Source organism: Rattus rattus, chromosome 5 (genome assembly GCF_011064425.1).
Source record: "Rattus rattus isolate New Zealand chromosome 5, Rrattus_CSIRO_v1, whole genome shotgun sequence".
Taxonomy (NCBI): domain Eukaryota; kingdom Metazoa; phylum Chordata; class Mammalia; order Rodentia; family Muridae; genus Rattus; species Rattus rattus.
This window is the reverse complement of record NC_046158.1, coordinates 26,131,807-26,150,065: the sequence shown is the minus strand read 5'-3', so window position 1 is coordinate 26,150,065 and position 18,259 is coordinate 26,131,807. Positions and strand designations below refer to the sequence as shown.

General features: G+C 36.7%; 1 pseudogene; it reads right to left on the bottom strand.

Moving 5' to 3' along the window:
* LOC116900164 overlaps positions 1 to 18,259 on the bottom strand; it is a 63,169-nt pseudogene that overhangs the window by 31,130 nt on the left and 13,780 nt on the right.

Below are 18,259 nucleotides of genomic sequence, written 5' to 3'. Positions count from 1 at the left end.
TGCTTACTGGAGATTAAGCCTAAAGCAGAGTCCTTTTTCCTCTGTTTTGTAACTGGATCCTACCAGAGTGAATTTTGAGCTTTCTAAGTTCAATTTCTCATAGAATTCCAGACTCCGTTTCTCATTCTCCCCAATATTTTTGTTGACAATGCATAGTAGTTTCATCACAGAGTTTGTGCACACTTTTGTCATTCAGTAGAATATATTATGCTTTTAAATTGACATGATGCTATTATAGGACCTCCTTACAAAGAAGAGCAACCTTATCTCAGAGATCTTGACTGATAAGGAACAACAATTTTTACTGCCCCTGTGACATTAAGCTTGATTTCTCATTTGTTTTTGATAGGCAATGTTGATTGCTAACTTGTCAGGATCTAGAATCACTTAGAAGAAAAACCTCTGGGCATATCTGTGATAATGTTTCTAGTCTGGGTTAATTAAATTGGAAATGAAGTGAGAAAGAATAATAAAAAAATTATAGGGATTGAGGGGAAAAGAAACTTCTAACCCAGGAATCTTTGTGAAATATCTCACCATCTGAGAATCAGATGAAATCATGCCACAATTATGATAAGAAGACTCTTTGAGGCCTTTCGCTTTTCTACCTGAAAACTTGCAATTGTCTAATGATCTTACTAAAAATTTCCTTTATAATATGTCATGTTCCCCTTTTGCAAATCCAGGGGATTTTGGTTTAACCTTCTATCTTCTTTAAGTCTCTCCCAGACCCACCCTTGAATATCACTTATCACAAAAAGGGAGAAAAGAAGAAGCAAAGATTCCTTGGCAACCTCAGTGAAGTTGCTGGATATCCCCCAAAATGCTCTAAGTGGCTAATGCTAAAGCACTTGATGGAGGCTCCCACTTGGGAAGTCTATACTCATTCTTGGCTATGTTTCCTTCTTTCCCTGAGTATCTTTCTTTCGCTTAAACTTCAAGCTTAAAGTGTTTGTTAAAAAATGCCTTTTGAAACAAACCAACTCCTCTTTAAGAAGCCCTCACTACCCTTCAGATGTCTTTTATTCATGAGTTCTTCTTATCATTTTAAATAAAATCCAGGTTCTACTTCACACTGGCTAGTCCTGACATCCTTTCCTGCATTGAAACGACACATCTTGGGTTTGCCCCAGTCACAGTACTCTGGCAGGGCCTGGAGATGCTTCCCTCCACCCTCACCCCTGCCTGCAGCTGATTTACTACTCTTTCCCTGGTTCTCCTGCCCTCTTCCCCTTCCAATCTCCTCTCCCTCCCAGATCCCTCCCTTTGTCCACCTCCTGTATATATTTTACTTGCCCTTCCGAGTGAGAGTCAAGCATCGTCCCTTGGGCCCTCCTTGCTATTCAGCTTCTTTGGGCCTATGTATCTATGTATTTATGTATCTTCTTTTGGGCTTCGTTATCCTCTACCTATGGCAAATATTCACTTATAAGTGACACATACCATGCATTTCCTTTTGGGTCTGGATTACCTTACTCAGGGTGGTATTTTCTAGTCACATCCATTTGCCTGGACATTTCAGGATGTCCTTGTGTTTAATGGCTGAGTAAACAAACCGTATTTTCTTTCTTTATTCTTCAGTTGAGAGGCATTTAAGTTGTTTCATTTTCTAGCTAGGATGAATAAAGCTGCTATGAACATAAAGAGCAAATGTCCTGTGGTATGGTGGAGCATATTTTGGGTATATACACAGGGGAATAGCTGGGTCTTGGGTAAGAACTATTCCTAATTTTCCGAGAAACCACCAAATTGATTTCCAGCGTAGTTCTACAAATTTGCACTCCCACCAGCAATGGAGGAGTGTTTGGGTCCCCTTGATCCACATCCTTGCCAGCATGTGCTGTCACTTTTTGATCCTAGCCATTCTGAGGGCTGTAAGGTGGAGTGTCAAAGGGGCTTTTGATTTGTATTTCCTGGATGCCTAAGGACTTTGAACACTAGGTTAAGTATTTCTTAGTCATTAGGAATGCATCTGTTGAGAATTCTCTGTTTATCTCTGGACCCTATTTTTAAATTGGGTTATTCGGGTTGTTGGTGTCTACCTTAAACTCTTTATGCTTCGGATATTAGCTCACTGTCAGATATAGGGTTGGTGATGATTTTTCCCACTCTGTAGGCTACTGTTTTGTCCTATCGACAGTGTTCTTCGTCTTACAAAAGCTTTTCGGTTTCATGAGGTCCCATTTATTAATCATTGATCATAGTGCCTGACATGTAGATACTTTGTTTAGGAACGTGTCTCTTGTACACATGCATTCCAAACTATTCCCTGCTTTCTCTTCTGTTAGATTCAGTGTATCCAGTTTTATGTTGAGGGCTTTCACACACTTGGACTTGAGTTTTGTTCAGAGTGATAAAAATGAATCTATTTGCATTCTTCTACATGCAGACATCTAGTTAGTCCAACACCATTTGTTGAAGATTCTTTTTTTTTTTTCATTGTATGGTGTGCCTTCTTTGTCAATAATCAAGTGTCCATAGGTGTGTGGGTTTATTTGTTTGTCTTAGACTTGATTCCATTGATCAACCTGTCTATTTCTATACTAATGTGATGCACTTTTTATTACTCTTTCTCTGTAGAGACTGGGATCAGGGACGGACCTCCAGAACCCTTTTATTGTACAGGATTGCTTTAGCTACCCTGGGTTTTTTTGTCTTTCTACGTGAAGTTGAGAATTATTCTTTCAAGGTCTGTAAAGTATTGTTTGTGTTGGGACATTGATGAGGATTGCATTGAATCTGTAGACTGCTTTTGGTAAGATGCCTATTTTTACTATGCTAATCTTACTGGTTCATGTGCATAGGAGATCTTTCCATCTCCTGAGGTCTTTTTCAATTTCTTTCTTTAGAGACTTGAACTTCTTGTCATACAGACCCCTAACTTGATTAGAGTTACATCAAGATATTTTATATTATTTGTTTGCCACATATTAATAATCACATACCAATGATAATCACAGTTTTTACGAAGTTAAGTGAAAAGAATGACCTCATTAAATCAGTTTCTGAGTTCTTCAGACAGACAGGAAAATTTCTAAGATGAAGAGTAAACACACATGTGAATACAAATGCACACAGGTGCACCAATGACATATACAAACACATATACACTTATTCATAGTACATACATGTATTAATGTGCATGCACATGCACACATAAATATACAAGCACATAATATAACAAACATGTATGTAGGCACACACTCCACAATATTTATAAACATACAAATCACATGCACACATATATGTATACTTGCACACACATATGCACAAATATGAACACATGTACATAGGCACACATGCAATGCTATTAATTATTAGTCCAAACCATATTGTATTTGATTGCATTATAAAATAATTGAATATTAACTTTTAAATGTTAACATTTCTTAATTAACATTGTTAATATCAAAATATGTGTGTTTCTGCACAAATATGAACTTATAGGCTTCAAAATAGCTTTTGCCTTAGTTTAGAAATTAGAATATATTTCTTAAGGCTTTTGAAAATAAAATACAATTATTATACTCTCAGATTATAATAGCTAAAATATGAGTACTGTGGTTTTCATGTTCCTACAAAAATGTATTTTTTCCATTAACGTAGTCATTTCCCTCAAAATGCAGGCTTATTCCAGTGTTTGGGAAGACAAATAAATAAATTTACCTACGTTTTGGTTCTCAGTTTCTGTCATGCTGTTTGATGGTGAGAACCCAATTTTGGTTGAACTAAAAGTGCATTTAACAGATATAACTATATAATATGCTGCATCTCTACCAGTCTGAGGCAAGTGATAGAAGACAGAATTTTTTTTTTAATCTCTCTCAGGTGTACAAATGATTATATTACAAGTTATCTGAATTTATAATGTAATATCATTTTTAATACGAGATTGGGATATGAGTACATGTATATTGTGAGGAGAACTTAATAATTCTTAATGTGGAAAATGGAAAGAAGAAAATGCTTGGTGGCTTTAAAGAATAAAGAGTGGGCACTTCATTGCCAGATTCTGAAGCTAATTAGAAAGCTAATTTTTTTTTTGTCATAAGACTGCGCTTATTCCAAATGAGATGGAGAAATGTAAATGAACAGAACTGACGGCCAAGAAAGAGAACTAAAACATACTGAACATGGTGTATCAAATCAGCGGCAGCAAATGAATTGGGGAATTAATGGCTGGTAAAATAGTAAGATATCATCAAAGTTATTACAAATGAACAAGAATCTTCAGTTTGATGTATCAAGCACTAATTCCAAGCCATTAGGTTAAAACCTCCGTGATGCTGGACTATTAAAAGACCTCCAAAAGTTACACCCCAAAGGAAAAAGCATGGGTAAAATAAGAGATTTCTGGAAGGGGGGGGTGTTGTGTTGCTTATATTTGAAATTATTTTTATTATTTATTCTTCATTTTTAATATAATTAAAACACAGTTACATCATTTATCCCCTTTCCTTCTCTTTCTTCAGCCCTTTTCTCCCTTTTCACCCCCTCTCAAAATAATGGCCTCTTTTTATTATTATTACATCTATGGCAAGTAAATGCACACATATAGACTGTTGTTTCCCTTTGGTATTGATTGTCTGTCTATATTTTTAGGGCTGACTACTTAGTATTAGATACTCAGGGGCTCGTCTCTGAATTCTCTGTCTCTCAGCAGTCATTAGTTACCTGTCATTCTTCTAGGAGTGGAATTATGCTTTTCTCTCCAGGTTGCCATGTCAACTGGTCTTTTCATCTTTCAGCCCTTGTTTCAGCAACCATATTATTGAGATTTCCTGAGTGTGGTTTCTCTGGCAGGGTCATACTATTATTTAGTCCAAGTTGGTGTCAAACTTGCCATTTTCCTGCCTTAGCCTCCCGAGTGCAGAAATAACAAGCACTTGGCTATGCCTGGCTCGACTAGCTAAAGGACTCATCAATTCCTCTAAAGCAGGAAGCATTATAAACATTTGAAAAACAAATAGCAATCTGGAGAAATGTATTTATGATATACTCATTTTTATAAAATGATAGTTATTTGTAGTTAAAAGCAATATGTGACCCTTTAGTAGATATAAAGCAAAGGATATGAACAAGATAGTCAATAACACTATAAGTAAAGAAATAAAAATAGTTTACAAACAACAAGATTCCTTGCACTGACTATTAAAATTATGGAAATGATGGAAAACTACACAGAAAACATTTTATCACTGATCAATCTATTTTGTTATCCTAGTAAATGTTAGGGTATTTATACATATTTTTCTTATAGGAGATGAACAGCAAATAAGAAACAAAATTTATACAAATGTAAAAGTCAAAGAAAAAAACAGTAAAATGAATTAACAAAACTATAGAATGAAGGACAGAAATAATCGGAATCTTGATTTACACTTGGAGGACAGAGGAGAACTCCGTGGAGTCAGTTTTTACTTTTAACCTTTACTTGGGTTCATGAGACGGAATGTAGACTGTCAGCTTTACGCTGCAAGGACCCACTGAACCATCTCACAGACCCAGCACCATGGCTTAAGACAAAAATCTTTGAGGGACTATCCAGGTGCAAAATACAGTACTGTTTAGCCATCTTTAAATCATTACAATCTAGTATATTCACATTGCCTTAGTCCAACAATGCTTCAAGATGTGTATAGTCCTAGTCAAAGTTCTGGGGTTTTGGAAGAGAAATCAAATAGTTAACATCATAGACAACAATAAAAATAATATTCTTTGAAAATATGTGCAAGGTCTAATTTCTTCAGCATTGCCTTCAAAGTATTTGTTTTTCCAAATAGCTTATAATTAAGTACATCTTTAAATTTCAAAGTCCTAAAGTGGTTATTCCTAATGACTTTTGCCATTCTGTAACTAGCAACTGGTTTGCCCACAGGAGCTGGTCAATGGGCCATCTAAGGAGGAGCAGAGAAACAGAGGGCTGCTGCTTATAGTATGTAGGATTGTCATACAGGTGAAGGCAGGTACAAGATAGAATGAGGCCTATCATTAGACAAGAAGGAAGGATGGGCTGGAGAAAAGTTTGAGGGAAGATGAGAAGACTGGAACTGAAGAGACTGCAGGAGAAGCCGCGGAGAGAACATGGAGGCTGACATATTCCACTCTGTGTATTTACAGGTTGTTATGAACAATCTTAAGGGATGGATGTGTATAGGGCCTTGTATGTTTAGGTGGGCAATATATCTTATCAATTGGATCAGAGGTTATTGTGTTGTGTGTTCTTTCATGTGGCGATTTAAGTTTAAGAGAGTGTGTGGTGGCTAGAGACACTGGGCCACCACAGAATTGGGATGTGTGTTTCTGGCAAGATATCTACTAGGTTCTTGGGGCACTGTGGTGCCCGATCTAGTGGGGGTAAAAGACAGCTTTTTATTTTTTATAATTTTACAACAACAATAGTGTGCTGATTTCTGAGCTGTGAGTATTTTTTTATTATGTTTGCTATCAGCCATCAGTAGTTATCAAGTTCACAATCTTTTGAAAATTTAGTAATCAGCACTCAAGGCAAATACTAGTGTGTGTGTGTGTGTGTGTGTGTGTGTGTGTGTGTGTGTGTGTGCCCATTTGGAAATAACATGGATTTATTTAGTTACAAATGTAAATGAAAAAATGACAGACACAAATATACAGGGATTTCTTATGAATCTACTTGAAGATAAAAAAAAATAGAACCAGTTTGACCTTAGTGGTAAGAACATTTAGGCTTTTTGACACCTATAAATGTGAGGTTGTGTCCTTCATGCGTTCATGTTTCACGTTTGTGTTTAACACATGACAATACAAGAATTACCAATGGCTTCATACCTTGTATACTGTAGATCTACTATAAAGTGTGTGTGTATGTGTGTGTGTGTGTGTGTGTATGTGTGTGTGTGTGTATGTGTACATGCATGGGGAGCGTTTCTGCTCAGGAATAAACATTTTTGTATATCCACATATTTGCATAAACTACTTACAGTATATTTTGATGTCATATAGAAAAAATAGGGCAGAATCTTCATTTTTTAAAGCTACTAGAATATATACCCTTTTTATTATGCAAAATTTCCATTGATCTAAGTGTTTCTGAATCATTTGCCACTTTCCAGGAATCTAACCAACATGTAAATTGAGAGATGTTAATATATATGTCACTAAGTTGTTTTTTTTTTTTTTTTAAGAATCACAGCCCAGAAAAAGAAAAGGCAAACAGACTAAATGAGAAAGATCACTGCTCAGAATCCAGAAAATTTCAGGCAAAAGGCAAATTGTGATTAGATCATTCCTATCACCCTGGAAAGGAAGTGTTGCAGTTTTTTAAGAAAAGTGACATTTTCCCCAAGTCACTTTTCAAAGAATGATGATGCATCAACTGACCACATTAAAAATGTTGAGCAATGGGCTATCTCATTATGGCTTTACATTCAAATGTGAAGGAGTCAGTCATGACCACCTTGTATATCTTCTAAAAATAACCTGGAAATAAACAAAGATGACCCTGCTGTGACAAAGTTTGGTAGTGACGCTCAGAAGTGAACTGATGATTGCAAGCATTAGATAACAATACATTTGTACTCATGTACATGTCTACTGTACATGTACTCATGTCTGCTGTTGGGAATACGCCCTGGCCTTTGGTCAAAGGAATACACAGTGAAGTTAGAACTGGGTGAGAGAGAGTATAGTGGCCATGCTGTAAAGGCTGAATGAAAAAGGTTGGAGAAATTTTGGGAGTGTGACGGTTTGTACTGAAAACACAATGAACAGGAAATACATTTTTTGTGGGCTTTAATGACCAAGAGGTGACAACTTGTCTCTAGAACTAAGTGGCTAGGGCACGACTTGTGTCTGGTACCTACTAGAGGGTCTGTAATTAGTTAAAACTGATCTTGATGTTCCAGATTAGGATAAAAATAGGCTTCTGCATTTGCAAGTTCAAACAACCTTATATTGAAATTTTTTTGGTATTAAAATTTTTTTTCTGGGAGGTTGGAGAGATGGTTCAGCAGTTAAGGGCACTGACTGCTCATCCAGATGTCCTGAGTTCAATTCATAGCAACTGCATGGTGTATTATAGCCATCTGTAATGGAATCCAATGCCCTTTTCTGGTAGGTCTGAAGAGAGCAACAGTGTAATCATATACATAAAATAAAAAAGTGAATATTTTTTTAAATTGCTTCTGCACTCAAATGTAGTTTTTATCATGATTTTCCTAAATAATGCTGTATGAAAATTATTTACATAGCATTTATACTGTATTTGCCTTATAATTAATTAGGATGATTTAAAGCATATAGGAGGATGTGTATACATTAGGTACAATTACAACCTCAAAAGTTCCTTTTGTATAAGGGACTTGACCATCCAAAATTCTAATATCTATGGGGGTCTTAGCCAGTTTTTAATAAGACACCACAAACACAACAATGTTTATAATGGAAAACATTTGATTGGACCTTGCTAACAATTTCAGACATAGTTCTAGAGAAGTATTTGGGAGTAGTACATCTGAAACCAAGGCAGCAGGAAGATAGAGACTTTGGAACTGGTTTGGCTTTTGAACTTTCAGTGCCTACCCTCAGTGACATACTTCCCCCAACAAGGCCTTACCTAGCCCATCAAGTCACACCTCCTAATCCCTCTTCAGTAGTGCCACTCCCTAATGACCAAGCATAGAAATATAAGAGCCCGGGGTTGGGGATTTGGCTCAGTGGTAGAGCGCTTGCCTAGGAAGCGCAAGGTCCTGGGTTCGGTCCCCAGCCCCGAAAAAAAAAAATATAAGAGCCCATGAGAGTCATTGATATTCAAACCACCACAATTGGGGTCTTCACACCAATTCCGTGGATAAACAATGGCTGACTGCATATAAAGTGAGTATATCTGACCTCAGGACAGCAGAATCATCACAAGCAGCATTACTTGACCTGAGCTCAGGTTCCAACTGCTATTATATGATATTTGTCAATTAACTCTTTTCTTTCCTTACCTTAGTAATAGGAGTAAAATTATGAGTATATCCATCTATTGTGAAAAGGTAATATATACAAAAGGACATTGAATTCTATTTTTTACTTGATATTTTTTATTTACATTTCAAATATTATCCCCTTTCCCTGTTTCCTGTTTGTAAACTCCCTATCCCATCCTCCCCTCCCTCTCTTCTATGAGGGTGTTCCCCCACCCATCCATCCACCCCTTCTCACCTCCCTGCCCTGACATTCTCTTATACTGGGGGCAGGGGGTCCAGCCTTGGCAGGACCAAGGGCTTCTCCTCCTATTGGTGCCCAATAAGGCCATCCTCTGCGACATATGCAGCTGGAGCCATGGGTCTGTCCATGTGTACTCTTTAGGTGGTGGTTTAGTTCCTGGGAGCTCTGGTTTGTACCTCAACAGAGGAATGGATACAGAAAATGTGGTACATTTATACAATGGAGTACTACTCACCTATTAAAAACAATGACTTTATGAAATTCATAGGCAAGTGGATAGAACTAGAAAATATCATCTTGACTGAGGTAGCTCAATCACAACAGAAACACACACGTGGTAAGCACTCACTCATAAGTGGCTTTTAGCCCCAAAGCTCAGATCACCCAAGATACAATCCACAGACCAAATGAAGCTCAAGAAGAAGAATGACCAAAGTGCAGATACCTCAGTCCTTCTTAGAAGGGGGAACAAAAATATTAATAGGAGGAGATATGGAAACAAAGTTTGAAGGAGAGACTGAAGGAATGACCATTCAGAGCCTGCCCTACCTGGGGATCCAGTCCATACACATACAGCCACCAAACCCAGACAATATTGTTTATGCCAAGAATTCTATTTTCAACTCTTATTTAATGTTCTATTTGAAGAAGGGAGAGACATTTATGAGGAACTGCATGGATATGCTTCTTCAGATAGGTACTTGTTATATGTTCTTTGCCTGTCTCCTTTTCTCTGTGTATACACTGCTAGACAAACTTTCCTAGCCTTTTTTGCAGTTTGAGCTGCTGTACAGTCTCCTTAATATCATATTAGATAATGTTAAATATGCAGTGAAAAAGACTGACCTACAAAAATCTATGATATATCCCTTTGCATTCTAATTTTTCATTTCACTTGGATAATGAAAGACTTTACAGATAGACAGTGGAGGTAAATCATTATAGGAACTTGGGTTCTTTGGCCAGCACTCTGTGGAGAGCCACCTGGAGGACCAATTGACTAGAAATGCTCACACTGAACTGGTAGACTGGTAGACTGGGATTGCTTTTACCCTAGTTCCATCTAACCAATGAAAACTTGGCAGATAGTAAAGGTCTTGATCAGCCAGTGTCAAGTAGAAAATAGTATCTAGCAATTATGCAGTGACATTGGACAGGGATTAAATAGAGATCAGCAGAAAAAGTTCTTGTAGGAATTAGACACAAACTACTTAATCAATAAGATAGTAGAATTGTGGGAACATGGGAGAGTAGAAGGTACTTTGAGTCAGAATTCAATTCTACATTATCCTAAGTGGATAAGTATGTGGCAGGTAGCAGTCTGGCCCAATGGATCCACACAAAGGATCTTCATTGTCAAAATAAGAACATGATTCAAAGTACGGTTGGACTTGGATTAAATTATAGGTCAAGAAGATACCAATAGTCATTTTTCATGACTTATGAGCAAAATGACTTATAGAGCATTTTTATTGCTGTGAAGAGACACTATGACCGTGGCAAATCTTATAAAGAAAAGCATTTAATTGGGGGCTATCATATAGTGAAGAGTTTTTGTTTTCATGGTTGGGAGCATGGCAGCATGCAGCTAATTCTACATCTGGATCTGCCTAGAGCAGGAAAAGAAAGTAAGCCGATGGGACTTGCTTGAGCCTCTGAAACCCCAAACCCCACTCCTAGTGACCCATTTCCTCCAAAAGTTCACATCTATTCTGCATTTTCTAATCCTTTAAATAATGACACTCCCTGTGAATCTATGTTGACCACTTTCATCCAAACTTCCACAATCATACTAAAGAATTGGTACACAAATAGAAATTTCTGCATCCCAGTTGTTATATAGTGTCCATTGGTGATTTATTATCAATACTTTCACATACCCTAATTATTTTTCTTTAAGAACATATTTTTCTTTTGTCTTTATTTTTGTTATCCAGACACTGCAATTTATTTTTTTTAAGCCATGTAAGACTGAAAGAAGCTGAATTTATATAAGCTCAAACATTAGTTCACAATAATGAAAGAATTCTAGAAAGAATTGTGTGTCAGTATGAAAATAAATTTACACCTTTCTTATTTCTACAAGTTACTATGCACTGTTTCTCAAGAGAAAAACCTATACAGGTAAAGAAGAATAGTTTTCCTTAGTTAATATCTGTTTGAAAACTTTTTTGACAATTATTGTATTGGACCTCTCTGTTTAGTAGGATAAGCAGATTCATGAAAAATAATAAAAAATGGCATAAAAATTGAATATTCTAAAAATTCTATAGGCTGATGAATAATGAATTTGTCTTGGGCAATAGGGAAAAAAATCCTTAAAGGATAAGACATACAAATACTGACGAAAGTGACGGTGGCGATGATGGTCATAGTGGCTGCTAAATGGAAGTGAACAATCCCCACCTCTAAATTATTCTCTGAAACTAATTCAGTGAAGATTAATAACTTAGCCATACTCAACAAGCAAACAAAATTAAAATTGAGGCTTAGAAATATTAAAGTCGTACAAGCAACGTGTATACTTGAAAAATAGTTAACAGTACCCAACAGAAGAGAAACACCAATGACTACTCTGAACTGGAAGATATAGAAGATTCAAGTTAGTCCAGAGATTAGTCAAGATTTCCAGAAACAACAAAATAGAGTTCTAGTCATTCTTGGTGCAAGCACAGCCTCATTTTGTGTGAGTACTCCAAAATGTGCAGGCCCAACACCAAGTTCTCAGTGAACCCTCAGAACCATCTCACAAGGAAATGAAAGATTTTAAAAATATGAAGAGGCTTCCATATCTGATCAAACATCTCCACTAGGTTAAAAGAAAGCAAATTTCATATTTTTAAATAATAAGTTCTGTATACTATGATCTCCTGTGCAATGCCCTTCATTTTTTTTAAAGAACACTACTATTTAATAAGCTCTAGTCTAAGGTACCACATCTACACACTCCCAGAAACCGATCAATTTATTTCAGAAGTAACAGCAGAGAAACCAAAGGTCACAGATAGTTGGTTTCATTTATTTTCTAGACTTAAAATCTATTAATTCAGACTTTTTTTTTATTCTCTCAAACAGCTTCAGGAAAAATGATTTCTACTTTTAGAGTTCTAAAATGTGTTTTAGTAAATTATCTCTAGTTCTACTGAGAGAACAACATGTGTTTCAGAGCTATAATTATGTATAATTTTTTTCAATTTCCCTGTTTTATGGAGCATTGGGCCCTGGGTATCTACCATAGCATAATACAAATGATTAATTAATAAGTGGCTTTATATTGCCTAAGACACACTTTGATTGTCTCTTTGCCATGAGGGTAGACAGACTTTTATTAGGGATTTACCAGCAGTTTCAATCTACTCTGTGTGAATCTAATCAACTTTGAGCTCTGATGTTTATAGCTTCCAAATTTTCACTGGGACCCAGCCATGCTCGCTCTATCATATATTTTCCATGGCTGCTCTCATGATACAACAGATAATTGGAGTAGACATATTAGCAAAAGCTTGTCAAGCCTTTATATAAAAGATCACACATTCAGGAATGTATGTTAAACTTTTGTTGTTTATTATTAAATCCAAAAAGAACTGGATGATGACTTTATAACTAAAACTCTGGAAACTGATGTCAAGTGTTGAGAAGCACATCCATAAAGATATTGGAGTTTTGATTTGTCTCTGTCTTACCTGCATCACTTGAGACAAATTACTCGTCTTTGCTTCACTTTCTCACTGATGACACCCCTACAATCTCTTTCATATTGGGAAAATATTAATTTTCAATAGGATCTAAAGTCAGTCTTGTGGTTATTACAATTAATATAGAATAGCTTAAACACAGGAAATGAAAAAAAACAGGAACAATTAAAAAAAAGTAACACAACTTCCTAGGAATGCTTATAATCCTTGTAAGGTTTTCTTATTATAGTTCCTGTGACCTCCCTGTATGGTATTATCTATAAGGAATAGACAAGAAATGGTGGATGTGAATTGAATGTAGATGGTGAAGAAGGATAAGTGCTTATCAATTTGGCCCTCTGGGGTTCTAAGTCTGATATTATATCATACTACAGGTGCTGTTTAGAAGAGGAAAGCAGATGAGCGAGGATAATTCTTTGATTTCTGGCCTGGGTGAGATTTAGAATTCTAAAGAGCAATTGCTTTTGAGAAGAAAATTATGTTTGTCATTTGAGGCATAGGGATCTAGCAGTGTTTTTGAGAAAGGAGAGATGAAGAGCTCAGATGTTTTGAAAGGATGCTTTTGCTGACTTGTAAGCCCGGTTAGTTTTACATGCATTGTCATGTCTGTTTATTTTGTTGTGCTTGTTCATTCATGTCTCTATGACTGAGTGACCATGGACCTTTAAAATGAAGAGAGACATACAGGAGGATTAACGTCAACATGCACTTTCTAGGTCCACATACTGGTTTTCTTATAGCCACTTTTGGGGATGGAAACTTGGTCATGGATTTTATTTTAAAGACTTATTTATTTATTTTTATGTATGTGAGTACACTGTCAATGGCTTCAGACACATCAGCAGAGGGCACTGAATCCCATTACAGATGGTTTTGAGTCACCATATGGTTGCTGGGAATTGAACTCATGTCCTCTGGAAGATCAGTCAGTGTTCTTAACCACTGAGCCACATCACCAGCTCCCAGGTCTTGTATTTTATGGGAACTTATATGGAACATTTGGGTTCAGCCTCAAACATGAGATTGAGGAACAGGGGCCATGTTGGAAAGCCTTGCTTTCTTGATTATATCAACTCTTTAATAATTAAAAGTATTTATATTCACTTATTTATTTTAAGACTTATTGGAGAGACTTGAAGTGCCTGCAGGGATACCCAGTGAAGTAGAAAATTAAGCAATTATGGCTGGTCTTGGTGATCTATATCTGCAGTTCTAGCTACTCTATAGGCTAAAATGAGGGGATGAATTGAGTGTCCAAGTTTAAGTAAACCTTAAAACAAAAACAATTCTTAAAAATCTATTAAACATCCGTCTTATTCAGGTGTTGGCAGAGTCTCTCAGAGAATGGCCATACCAGCACCTGACTAAGACAAGTGTAGATACTCACAGCCACCCATTAGACTGAGTCTGGGGACACCAACGGAAGAGTTAAGGGAAGGACTGAAGGGGCTGAAGAGGATTACAACCCCACAGGAATATAACAAGAGTATAAACTAATCAGACCCCTCAGAACTCCCAGGGACTAAATCAGGAACCAAACAGCATACATGGGTTGGTCCATGGCTCCTGATACATAAGTAGCAGAGGATGACCTTACCTGGCATCAATGGGAGGGGAGGCACTTGGTCCTGTGGAAGATTGATACCCGGGAGAAAGGGATACTAGATGGGTAAGGCAGGAGTGGGTAGGTGGGTAGGGAAGTACCCTCTTTGAGGCAAAGAGGAGGGGAATGCAGGAGATTTGTGGAGGGGAGACTGGGAAGGGGGACAGCATTTGAGTGTAAACAAAATAATAAAAAAAATCTGGTAAACATGACTAGGCTGGATATATAATAGACTTTTTGATTATTATATACTCAAAAAATAGTCAACTGATAGAAAACCTTCTGGGTATTTCACCTAGCAAGTTTCTCATAAAGTTCTTAATCTATAAAACAGAATATGGTCAAAAGAGAAATACATGTTTTATACTAGGCTCTAAGGCAAACTAGGTAAGCAAGTATTTATGTCTATTTTCTGTAAAATAAGGCCAGAAAGATCAAATTCTCCGAGTTGCAACAAGTGACAGTATTATAATAAAGACTGATGTGTTCTCCGAAGGTACTCCACAGAGAAGAGGCTCTTCGTCTTGTGACAACTCATTATACTCTTGTGCTCTTCCAAGGTTTCTCATGTTGTTCTCCCTTTGGGTCTCTCATACCTAGGATTCCAAATATGAACTAAGAATAAAATTAGCAAAGTGCACTATTCGATCATCCTCGCTTCTCAGTTGCTTAAAAGGGTCAAAAAATAATATAACCATTTGTTTTCGAACCCACATAGTTCTTTAAATAAAAGAGAAAATCCTAATAGAATCCTATGGCATTGACATAGTAGAAAATTACTGTAATTATGCAAATTAAAATAAGTCAACAAGATTCAGAACACAATACACGATAAGTAATGTTTTTTAAAATAACAGTCACTGAGCCTGGTCATTTGCACTTAATAATAGGATCAGGAGGGAGCCTAGTGTCTGGGGAGAACAGCTGTGGTAATAGATGTATTATGGCTTTGATAGGTTCACTCTAGTTGTTTTATGTTTGTATTTGCTTTAGATTATAGAATGCTCCCAGAGTGCCATGCTATTGAAATTCCCATCATTCCCAGGGCTTTAATTAAATGATTGGATTTGACAGAACTTGAATCGAGGAGGCCCAGCACTGTGTCAGTTTATGCCAGGATGATAGTATCAGAGCCCTGGCAACTACATGCTTGGTTTTAATTTATGTCTCATTGTGAAGCATAAGAAACATATGCCTCTGTGTGATTTGTACTGGCTGTGGCATATCATAGTGATACTGTCCTCATAAAACCCACAAGATGGATGATATATTTCTTGGTTTAAGGACGAATTTGGACATAAAAATGCAAGGTTGACTGATGTTGTAACCACTTTAATTCCATTCTGTAAAGAAATTAAACACCACTCACAGCAGTTTAGTACCCTGGCTTATCCGTAATCTCTCCATCTATCCCATAGATACCTTGTTGAATAACAGCGGTCAGTATTTTATTCTGGCTGAGATAGGAGAAGTTGGAACAATAATCCATGGAAAAGGAAACACTGTGTACAGAGGTTTTTCTGTCTCTTAGTTGAAGCATCTTTGCATCTTCGTGTGCCCCAGTACCCACTTCCTGGATAACAAATCCACACCCATTTCATTATGTGTAACTGAGCTTGCTAAATTTTAAACCAAAACTTGCACCGAAGCTTGGGTGTATAGATAGAAGATGTGTGATTTGGCTGTTCTTACTCAGCATGGGCATGTCAGAACCATGTCTAATTTTTATCCTGTTTGCTACTATTTTGTGTGCAGGCCTAGGACTTTGACATGAGTTTCATGATTGGTAGAGAAGAAAATATATAATAAACTTGAAAATATTGGGCTAGTAAGAGCACTCTTTTGGTAAAAGAGAAAAATAGGAAAATATAGACAAATTCATGTGTGGTTGGGCTTTATGCCCTCTAAAGCAGACAGAAAGATTTGTCTGCAGCAGCCCTCATGAAGAGTCTTATTGTATATTATGATTTTTACAATGTTTATCTATGGCGGGGAAGGGTTATAATGATACTGTTTTGGCCTAAACTGTGATATAGGGAAGCTAGATCCTCTCAGATTACTTTTCTTACAATGTGCCTTCCATCTGTCCTCCTTTGTGCTTATCTTGAATCTGGTGTTGTAATTCCCTCCATAGTAAGATTCAGACACACATTTTTTTCTACTATGCCTCTCTTCCTTTAAAAGCCTGATCTCTGTTATCTTTAGTGACTGCCAATCTTCGTCTAGAAACATTGATATATTAGCAGAGATAATTTCCTGAATATATTTCCTATAGTTGGATCTGAAATAACAGGTATATGCGAATCAAACATTCGGAGGCAGGCATCCTTGTACCACATTATTCAAATCATATCACAAGAGATGATGAGATGCCACAGAAAGCTGCAGACAGGAGTTGCAAACTTGTTTTATGAACTTGCACTTAAGCTGCATTCTTTTAAACTGTGATGACTGCTCAGATTAAAAGCTTGTCAAAAAATGATCCCGAAAGTGCACGATGTATTATCTTATTGTTGAATAAGCCTCCCACTGAGAATGACAGAGAAGTTGGACAAAATATAAGAACAATTTAGGCAAAGAGTTTGGAGAGCACTTGAGGCAACGTAGGAGTCATGTTAGTTTTAGATGGCTAATTAGAGAGAAAGACAAATATATAATAAGTATAAATAAATAAATAAATAAATAAATAAATAAATAAATAAATAAATAAATTGCACACACACACAAACACACACATATATAATTTCTAGTACTGGGATTGAACTCACTGACTGGCACTTGCTAAATCAGTACTTTGTATTAAGCTGCTTTTCTCTTGGAAAATATTCACCAATTCTTGCCATTGTGAGGCAAGGCAACCTACAGAATTCTGATGACTCCATATATAAAAGAAAGGAAAATTAAAGTTGAGAGTTCTAAACGCTACCAGGACTTGAGAGACCTAGAGGCCAAAGAGAGAAGTATAGAGAAGCCAGCTTTTTCCTTGATGTTCTGTAGAATTGTGCACGCTCATTTGTCTGCGTGGTTTATGTGCACCACGCACACTCAGGAGCCTACAGAGGTATGAAGAGGGCACTGGAGGCCATGGAACTGGAGTTAAGCTGTTTTGTGGTTTCTGGGAACCCAATGTAGATCTTCTGTAAGAGCAATGAGTGAGTTAAACTGTAAAGTTATCTTTATAGCCTCTTTTGTGGATTCTTATGCAGAGTAAAGTTAGCTATTATGAATTAATTGTGAAAATATCTGTTTTAGTTACCTTTCTAGTAAACACTATGACCAAGGGAGCATATAAAGGAAAGCAAATGGTATGAGCTCTGTAACCTTTAAGCCCACCCATCTACATACCTTCTCCAACAAAGCTGCACCTCCTAATTCTTCCCAAATATTTCCACCAAATGGGAACTGCATGGGGCCATTTTCATTCAAGTCTCCATAGCTTAAGTCTGTAAAACACAGTAAGACTCTGCAAGGTACGTATCAGATTGGTAAACAACAGTATGATAAATACCTGCAAAAGTTGTAAACCAGATTTGACTTAGCTTAGTCTAAGCTTGGGTTAGGTTAACATAGATCTAACCTAGTTCCTCATTGATGTCTTAAATTCATATTGCTTCTTTATGTAGAAGAGCCCCACAGATTTATTTTATTTTAACAAAACAGTAATAGAGGATGGTGAGATAAAGAAATTAAGGGGGTAAAAATGAAGGGAATGTGAGAAAATCATTTGGAAACTTACTATCTGGTGACACAATTAAAAACATAAAAAAGA